The sequence below is a fragment of the Mus pahari genome, chromosome 4 (assembly GCF_900095145.1).
Source record: "Mus pahari chromosome 4, PAHARI_EIJ_v1.1, whole genome shotgun sequence".
Classification (NCBI taxonomy): Eukaryota; Metazoa; Chordata; class Mammalia; order Rodentia; family Muridae; genus Mus; species Mus pahari.
Genome location: NC_034593.1, coordinates 142,607,824 through 142,616,131, shown reverse-complemented (window position 1 = coordinate 142,616,131; position 8,308 = coordinate 142,607,824). Strand labels below are relative to the sequence as shown.

General features: G+C 37.9%; 1 pseudogene; it reads right to left on the bottom strand.

Annotated features, from left to right (window-relative positions):
• Window positions 1–7,219: 7,219 nt before the first annotated feature.
• Window positions 7,220–7,719, bottom strand: LOC110321056 (annotated as a pseudogene).
• Between the last annotated feature and the right edge of the window lie 589 nt (window positions 7,720–8,308).

Below are 8,308 nucleotides of genomic sequence, written 5' to 3'. Positions count from 1 at the left end.
TGGAGAAATGACCCAAGGAACTGAAGGGATCTGCAACCCTAGAGGTGGAACAACAATACGAACTAATCAGTACCCCCAGAGCTGTGTCTCTAGCGGCATATATAGCAGAAGATGTCCTAGTCAGCCATGGTTGGGAAGAGAGGCCTCTTGGTCTTGCAAACTTTATATGCTCCATTCAGGGGAATGCCAGGGCCAAGAAGTGGGAGTGAGTGGGCAGGGGAGCAGGGCGGGGGGAGGGTATAGGGGATATTCTGGATAGTATTTGAAATGTAAATGAAGAAAATATCTAATAAAATAATTTAAAAAACACACACTGTATCATAAAAGTATTAAAAAAAAAAAGAGCTGCCAGGGTCATGGTGCCTCTTCACAACTATAAAATTCTTATGAAGACACCATCTATTTGGCGCTTTTATAGAAGATAAGTATTAACAATAACAAAAAGACCTCAAGTACCAATAAAAGGTTAAAATTCAAACTTTTATTGTATCAAGGAAAAGTTTGAAAGTCTATAATAATAAGGCAAAGGAGGCCATGGCCACACAAGCATTGTGGGATTCATAGAGATAATAGGTCACCTAACAACCATGGGATTAATACAACCTTTAGGGCACAAATTTTCACACAACCTCCAGAATTAGCACATAAAACATTTGATTGAAAATAATCTCATTAACATGTCTTTCTTGCCCCTCTGCCACCACATAATGAAACATAGAAACATTTCTACTGATTATATTTAAACATGAAAAGGACTTGAGATAGTGCCTTTTAGACTTCCTGCCATCTATCTATAAACATGTGACCATTTTCTTCACAGTACATAAAAATTAAGTCATGTTCATGAGATAATCACCATGAAATAGAACACCTGATGCATGTTTTCTAGTGACCAGGGAGATGATAATTCTACCAGTCTACCATTTAATTCATTTGACCAAATTTTTGACACTAGAATTGATAGATTCTTTTTCCCCCAGAGATTATAAAATATTGACAAAATAACTATTATTTTTGGAAAAAAAATCAGGCATAGAGTTTGTATCATTAGTCAATGCTATAGGCATTGCATTTTTTTAAATATGTGATGAACTTCTGAATTTCCAATAGTAAATGATGTAACAGAGAATTGAGAATTAATCACATTGTTTTCAGAGCTTATGCCTTTCCCTCTTTCTGTCACAGCTCTGGCTTTTATTGAGCCAACTTCTGACAAAAAGAAGCAACCAAAAGGTAAACAAAGATGACCATCTGGCTTTCAGACAACTTAGCAGACATGGCCAAGGTTTTCATATAAGGATGAGAACCAGGGAGACAAGTTCTTACTGACATTAGAAGTGTTTGCTGATGGCCTTTAATAAAGATGCATGAGCAAGTTGTCTTCCTGTCAGGCAGGGGCTGATTGGTCTGGATGGGAGTACTGACATTACTACTCCACCTCTGTCGACCCCACTGGAAGATGAGAATAAGACCATTGAATTAAGTTATGATGTACCAAACTGGTACATGCCCGAGTATGCCAAACGGATGTCCCTAGGTAATGATGAGCTGACACAATCCTTAATTCTTTCTCAAATGCAAGGATTATGCCAGTTGTTGTGACATGGTACTGTGCAGTGTGCATCTGATGATTCAAACATTAGTCAAAAGGAAAATGACTGATCTTTTCATCTTACCAATCTTTGGATATTAACCTCCAAAGCCAAGTAATTATGTAAGAAAAATGCATCTTACTCCTCAAGCAGGGAAATTGCAGTATTCCATTTAGTTAATTGTAACATTTAGTTATACTCATTAGATTTTTGAATCGGTTAATTTGTAGCAGTTGTGGTTTTACTTACTATTTTTTCATTAAATAAATGCTTACTAAGAATCACTCCTTTGTTATCATACTATGTGAGAATCTAAGTTTTATCTACTAACATATGAAAATGGCTGCTTGACTTTAAAATTCATAATGTATCTGAGTGTGCTTATGCTAATCCATACTCTCTGCACTTGGGATACAAAGACAGCAAGATTCTCAGTTGACATCAGGACTGGCCACGCAAGTCTCAGGAAAAGTTGAGAAGAATCCAGTTTTAATGCAATTATAGTGTTTATAAATAATTTAGAAAGCAACTGATGGATACATTTTTATTTTCTTATTCAGAATATGAATTAAATTTCCTTATACTTTTTCAGAAAAAATATGATTTTTCTCCCCATCTTCCACATCTTTTCCCCACTGTATGCTTCACCCATGGTCTTCATTTATATCTTATAACCTTTTGAACTCCCTCCATGCCTACTTTTTACACACACCACACATACAACACACACATACACACACATACACACACACACACACACACACACACCACATATCACATATATATACACACACACTGCACATATACAGCACATACATATCACATATATACCACATACATACACACAGACAAACACAGGCACACACACACACACACACACACACACACACACACACAATTATAGAATCGTCATATGAATCTTGCTTGTCTGAGTCTGTAACATTCCACTTAATATATTTTCCAGAGCACTAATTTTCCTTGAAGAGTTCAGCTGCATTACATCTCACCGTATATATATATGAATCACATTTTCACGATCTACCCATTTGCTGATGGAGATCTCGGCTAGCTTCATTTCCTTAGATCTTTGAGTGGAGTCGTAAAATCGTAGATGTCTCCTGCAGACATTTGTAGGCACAGCATGCTTGGGCCATCTAGGAGTTCTGCTTTTCATTGTCCTGATCTCCTCCATGCAGATCTTCATAATGTCTCAACTAGATTCCATTCCCACCAGCCAAGAATCAGGGCCTAGTTTTCCACAGCCTCACCATGACTGATAACTTTAAATACTTGTGAGCTTTGGCATATATCTGCCTCAAGGATTAGCAACTTTTAATGTCTATTCACTGGTGGCCACTTCCAAAGCCAGACATTCCTTTGACTTGCTTTATAAGAGGGTAAATGTATTTACCATGGAACCATTTGTAAACAGAATCAGAGATAGGAAAGCCTTTGTATCTGGCTTTGCTGTGGTTTGACAGTGAAGTCTTTGGGCTTTTTCTTGAAGAGTCTGGTAGTAATTTGTTCATTCCATTGCAATTTAGGGTTCATTTTATTTTAAACAACTCTGCTTTTTTGGTGAAATGTGCTGACATTGAACATTTGCTTACAATTTGTGTTTAGTTACAATGAAAGTGGTTATGTTTTTTCTCATTCTTGTAATTTTTGTATATGTATTCATTTCTCTTGGAAACATACCTATTTGTCAAATATATAAATTAAAGATTAGGACCATCCTAATTTTATTAGGAGACAAAAATTATTATGATGACAACTATGCCAAGATAACTCCCAAGGAGAAGCCTTCTTGTAAGTGAATCTTTTTGCTATTTCTTTAGGTAGACTGAGCACTACAGTCACAGCCATCGGGATAACAGTATTTCAGTCAGAGAGGGCTTGGAAGCAAGTGTGGCGGATAGAGTGTAGGTAAAAACACAGTGCCCAAAATAGGAGTAAGGCAATGCTGAAAGAAACTTGTCTGTCTCGTTACACACAACAACCCAGGCTTCTGCCTCTAGTGGAAGAGAACACTTTCTGTGCAGTGAATCTTAACAAAAGAACCAGCCCGTAAGTCCAGGCCACATAAATTGGGACTTCCTAATGGATTTTTATGCACTAAGGAGAATCTCCTTACTTTCTTCTACTGAAAATGTTTTTTTTTTTCATACAATACATTCTGATTAGGGTTTCCCTATATTCCCCCTAGATCTCCATCCCACCCCAATCTGGATCTATAACTTTCCTCTCTCTCCTTATAAAACATGTATCTAAAGAATACTAGTAAAATATAATGGAAAAATTAATAAAATAAATTATGATATGACCAAAAACTAGGTAAGGAAGAAAAAGAGTCAAATAAAAATCATAAGAAATTTAAAATAGAAACAGAGACATAGACATATACAGAAATCCCACAAAAACCCAGAAGAGAAAATATATACTCAAAGGACCTGTAAGGTTTTAAAAAATGCCCTTATTTACTGTTAGGAGACAAAGAATATTTAAAGATGTATTTGAGTTCATTTCCTGCTATCCATCTATTACAGAACAAGCAACCTACTCTCCAGAGTGGTTTGTTCATCCTACTAGCCATGAGCATGGATCTGTCTTTCTCTCTTCTGATATCTTCTTCAAGGTCTTTCTTCAAATATACAAAGTTCTTGTCATACACAGGTTTTTTTGCTTGCTTGCTTGGAGTTACATCCATTTCATAAACTATACCCTTTGTTTACAATTTTGTACAAAATCAATACCTTTGTACTGAGACTGAAAGCAATAATTAAATAGTAGTCCTTCTCTTTTCTTTAATTGGGATTACTTAAATAATTCCCAGCTACGAACAATAGAAGAAGACATTTTCATCTTTATTATTTTTCTTAAGGAGATCAAAGCAGATTTGCCATCAGGGATCCACCTCAGAACCGTTGGAAAGGCAGATATGAGATGTTCCTCTGGTTTTGTGTAGCTATAGAGAAAGTCCATATGCCCTAGTGGATATTCCTCATACCGATATAAACCTACTCTGTTCTTTATTCTTGCTCTCTCTTAGAAGTCCTCCAAATGTTATTTTGAGAAAGGTAAAATACAACCAACCAAACTAAAACATGACTAGTTTAGTCATTCTAGTTTATTATCATTAAATTTGTATTATTTCTCTCTTTTTTCCCCTCTTTCTGAGCATGATGAGCATGCAATAAAATGTGCTTGATCTGTTTTCTTTTATGTAGCTGCTATAGGTGGCACAATTCTTTATAGACTTTAAAAGAACAATGCTCAACTTCATATGAAAATATACTCAATCAAACGATTGAACAAACAAACAAACAAACAAAAGGATAGCTTAAACAATCCTGTGAACTGAAGGAACTTCTGGAGGTTTCACCATCCCTGATTTCAAGCAGTACTACAGAGCAGCATTAATAAAAACAACATGGTACTAGCATAAAAACACAGGTTTGTCAATGGAATTAAATTTTGAAATCCAGAGGTAAACCCACACATGTATATAATGGGGAAAAAGCGGCTTAACAAACGGTCCTGGCCTATCTGGATATCTGCATATAGAAGAATGCAAATAGATGGATGTCTATTATCCTGTATTAAACTCAAGTCCAACCTGATCAAAGATCTCAACATAAAACTGGATACACTAACTCTCATAGTGGAGAAAGTGGGGAATAACTTTGAATGTATTTTCACAGAAGACAACTTGCTTAACAGAGCATCAACAGCTCAAACACTAAGATCAACAATTTATAAATGGGATCTCATGCAGCTCAAAACCTTCTGTAAGGCAAAGGACACCATCAAAACCACATAAAGGCAGCCTACAGAATGGGAGAGATTTTAGCCAAGTCCACTTCTAACAGAGGACTGACATCTAAAACATACGAAGAAATTAAGAAACTAGACATCAACAAACCAAATAACCCAATTAAAAATGTGGTACAGAGCTAAACAGAATTCTTGACTGAGGAGTCTCTAATCATCAAGAAGCACTTAAAGAAATGTTCAAGATCTGTAGTCATCAAAGAGATGGAAATCAAAACAACTGCAAGACTTCAACTTACACCTGTCAGAATGGTTAAAATCAGAATCTCAAGTAACAGCACATGCTAGCAAGGATGTGGAGCAAGTGGAACACCCCTCCATTGCTGGTGGCAGTGAAAACTTGTGCAACCACTCTGGAAATCAATTTGGCATTTACTCAGAAAACTGTAAATAGTTCTACCTCAAGACCCATGTACGGCTCCTGGACATATACCCAAAAGGAGCTCCATAATACCACAAAGGCACTTGCTCTATTATGATCATAGCAGCTTTATTCATAATAGCCAGAGACCTGAAACAACTTAGATGTCTCTCAACCAAAGAACGGATTTTTTAATCACATTACACAACTATTAAAAACAATAACATCATGAAATTTACAGGTAAATTGATGGAGCTAGAAAAAAAAGTCATCCTGAGTGATGTAACCCAAGTCCAGAGAGACAAACATGGTGGATATAAGTCATAAAATACATGCTACAAACCACAGGCCCAAAGAAGCTAAATAGCAAGGAGGGCCCAAGAGGGGACACTTGAACCTGAGAAAGAGAAATAAGATTATACTTAGGGGAAGGATGGAAAGAGGAAACTAGGTGGGGGAGGGAGAATGGGAACAGGAAGAATGAGGTGGTGGAGTAGAGGGAGAGAGTACTGGGATAGACAACTTGACCGAGTGTGGGCATCTCTAGATTAGTTAGGGATCTAAGATAATAGAAACTCCCAGGACTCTAGGAGGGTGACTATGGGTAAGATATGAAGCATGAACTAGACATGTCCTGTAGCCAGGCAAGATTTCTTCTTCTTCTTCTTCTTTTTTTTTTTTTTTTCAGGAAGAACTTTTTAAATTTTCATTTTAAATCTTTCAAAAGCATAATTTTATCCCAAACCTAAATTATAACAAACAGCATTAGAATTAGAAAGACTAGGAAGAGAGATAAATGCAGACAATCAAATGTGTGAAAAGGGATATTTGTGAGACTCAGTTTATAAACTTATTAATATGAAACTATCATTTGAAGCCTGTATCTCTGGAAGTAACTTTATTCAATTATTTTTAGTAATGGCATCCAATGTCTGATTTTTAAAAAGATGTTCAATTTAAAAAATATTTTTTTAAAAAAACAGCTCTGTTCAGATGTAAATTTTCTCTTAATCTCTGATCATAATTCTTGTATTTTAATCGGGAAGAACTGTTTCTGATGGTATGAAATGAACATTTTTAATTTTTTTTTAAACATTTAGTACAGAATTTTACTTTAAAAACTGTTAGTGAGAAACGGATGCCGGTAATTAAGCGTCAGACACTGATTCCTGCTCAACTATGGAAATCGGTTTCGTTGACATAGTAGCTTCATCAAGCACAGTAGAATGCAAGTCCTCGGAGCAGCAGTACAGGCTGGGAGGCCCTATGTAACCCCAGCCTGGGGGAAATACAGTCGGCCACACCCACTTAGCAACAAATCTATCTCATGCTATTTGGAAAGTTTCAGTCTAAGTTCTGACAGTGAGATGTGGGTTTCTACCCATCTACACATCTCATCTTGATGTCCTGAGGTTGAGGTTGTCACAGGGACTCCTCACAGCTTAGCTTTGCCCGGATGAAGCTGAAGGGTCTGCAGTTTCATGACCAGTCCCACGTTACCAGCAATTTTCAGCTAACCTTGAAAGAAGGCCAACAGAGGGTTCATTTTTCCAGTTATCAAAGCCAGCAAGTCTGAGTCGTCCATGATGATTGTGCAGTCAGCCTTATCTGAATTGGAAAGCACAGATCCTTCGCTGTTCTTCACATTCTCCACCCAGGTATTTGCCCCCGGAGCCCATCTTTCAATTTGAAAGCAAAAATGCTGTCGATTTTCTTCACGAACTGTTCCCCTTCCTCTTCAAGCTTCTTCTTGATCTCCTTAAAGATGAGATTTGCCTTGAATCCATCCCATGCAGAGCTAGTGGGAACAGCTGAAACCTGGTGCATTCTGAAGGAGTTGGCAGCTTCCGGAAAACCCATCCTGTGTAGGACGACAACCACAGCAAATCCAATGCCTAAACTGTGCTGCAGAGCCACCTTTTCCCTGGGAACCTGCCTCTTTAAGCTGCCCCCAGGCAAGACTTCCAATGGAGGGATTAGAGCACCAACCTAGCCACAAAAGCTTTGACCCATAATTTGTCCTGCCTATAAGACGTATAGTCATAAAAGATAGAGCAGAATTTGAGGGAAAGGACAATCATTGACTTGAGACCCATGCTATGAGCAGAAGCTTACCCATAAGTATTTATTTATTTGTTTATATTTTATTTATTTATATTTCAAATGTTATTTCCGTTCCTGGTTTCCCCTCTGCAACCCCCCTATGCCATCCCCTCTTACACTGCGACTATGAGGGTGCTCCCCTACCCACCTACCCACTCTGCCTCAGGCCCTAGCATTCCCTTACACTGGGCATCAAGCCTTCACAGGACCAAGGGCCTCCCCTCCCACTGATGCCAGATAAGGCACCTTCAGCTCCTCCAGTCCTTCCCCCAACTCCTCCACTGCAGTCCCTGCGGCTAGCATCTGTATTGGTGAGGATCTGGCAGAGCCTCTCAGGAGATAGCTATATCAGGTTCCTGTCAGAAAGCATTTCTTGGCATCAGCAATAGTGTCTGGGTTTGGTGCCTGCATGTGGGATGGG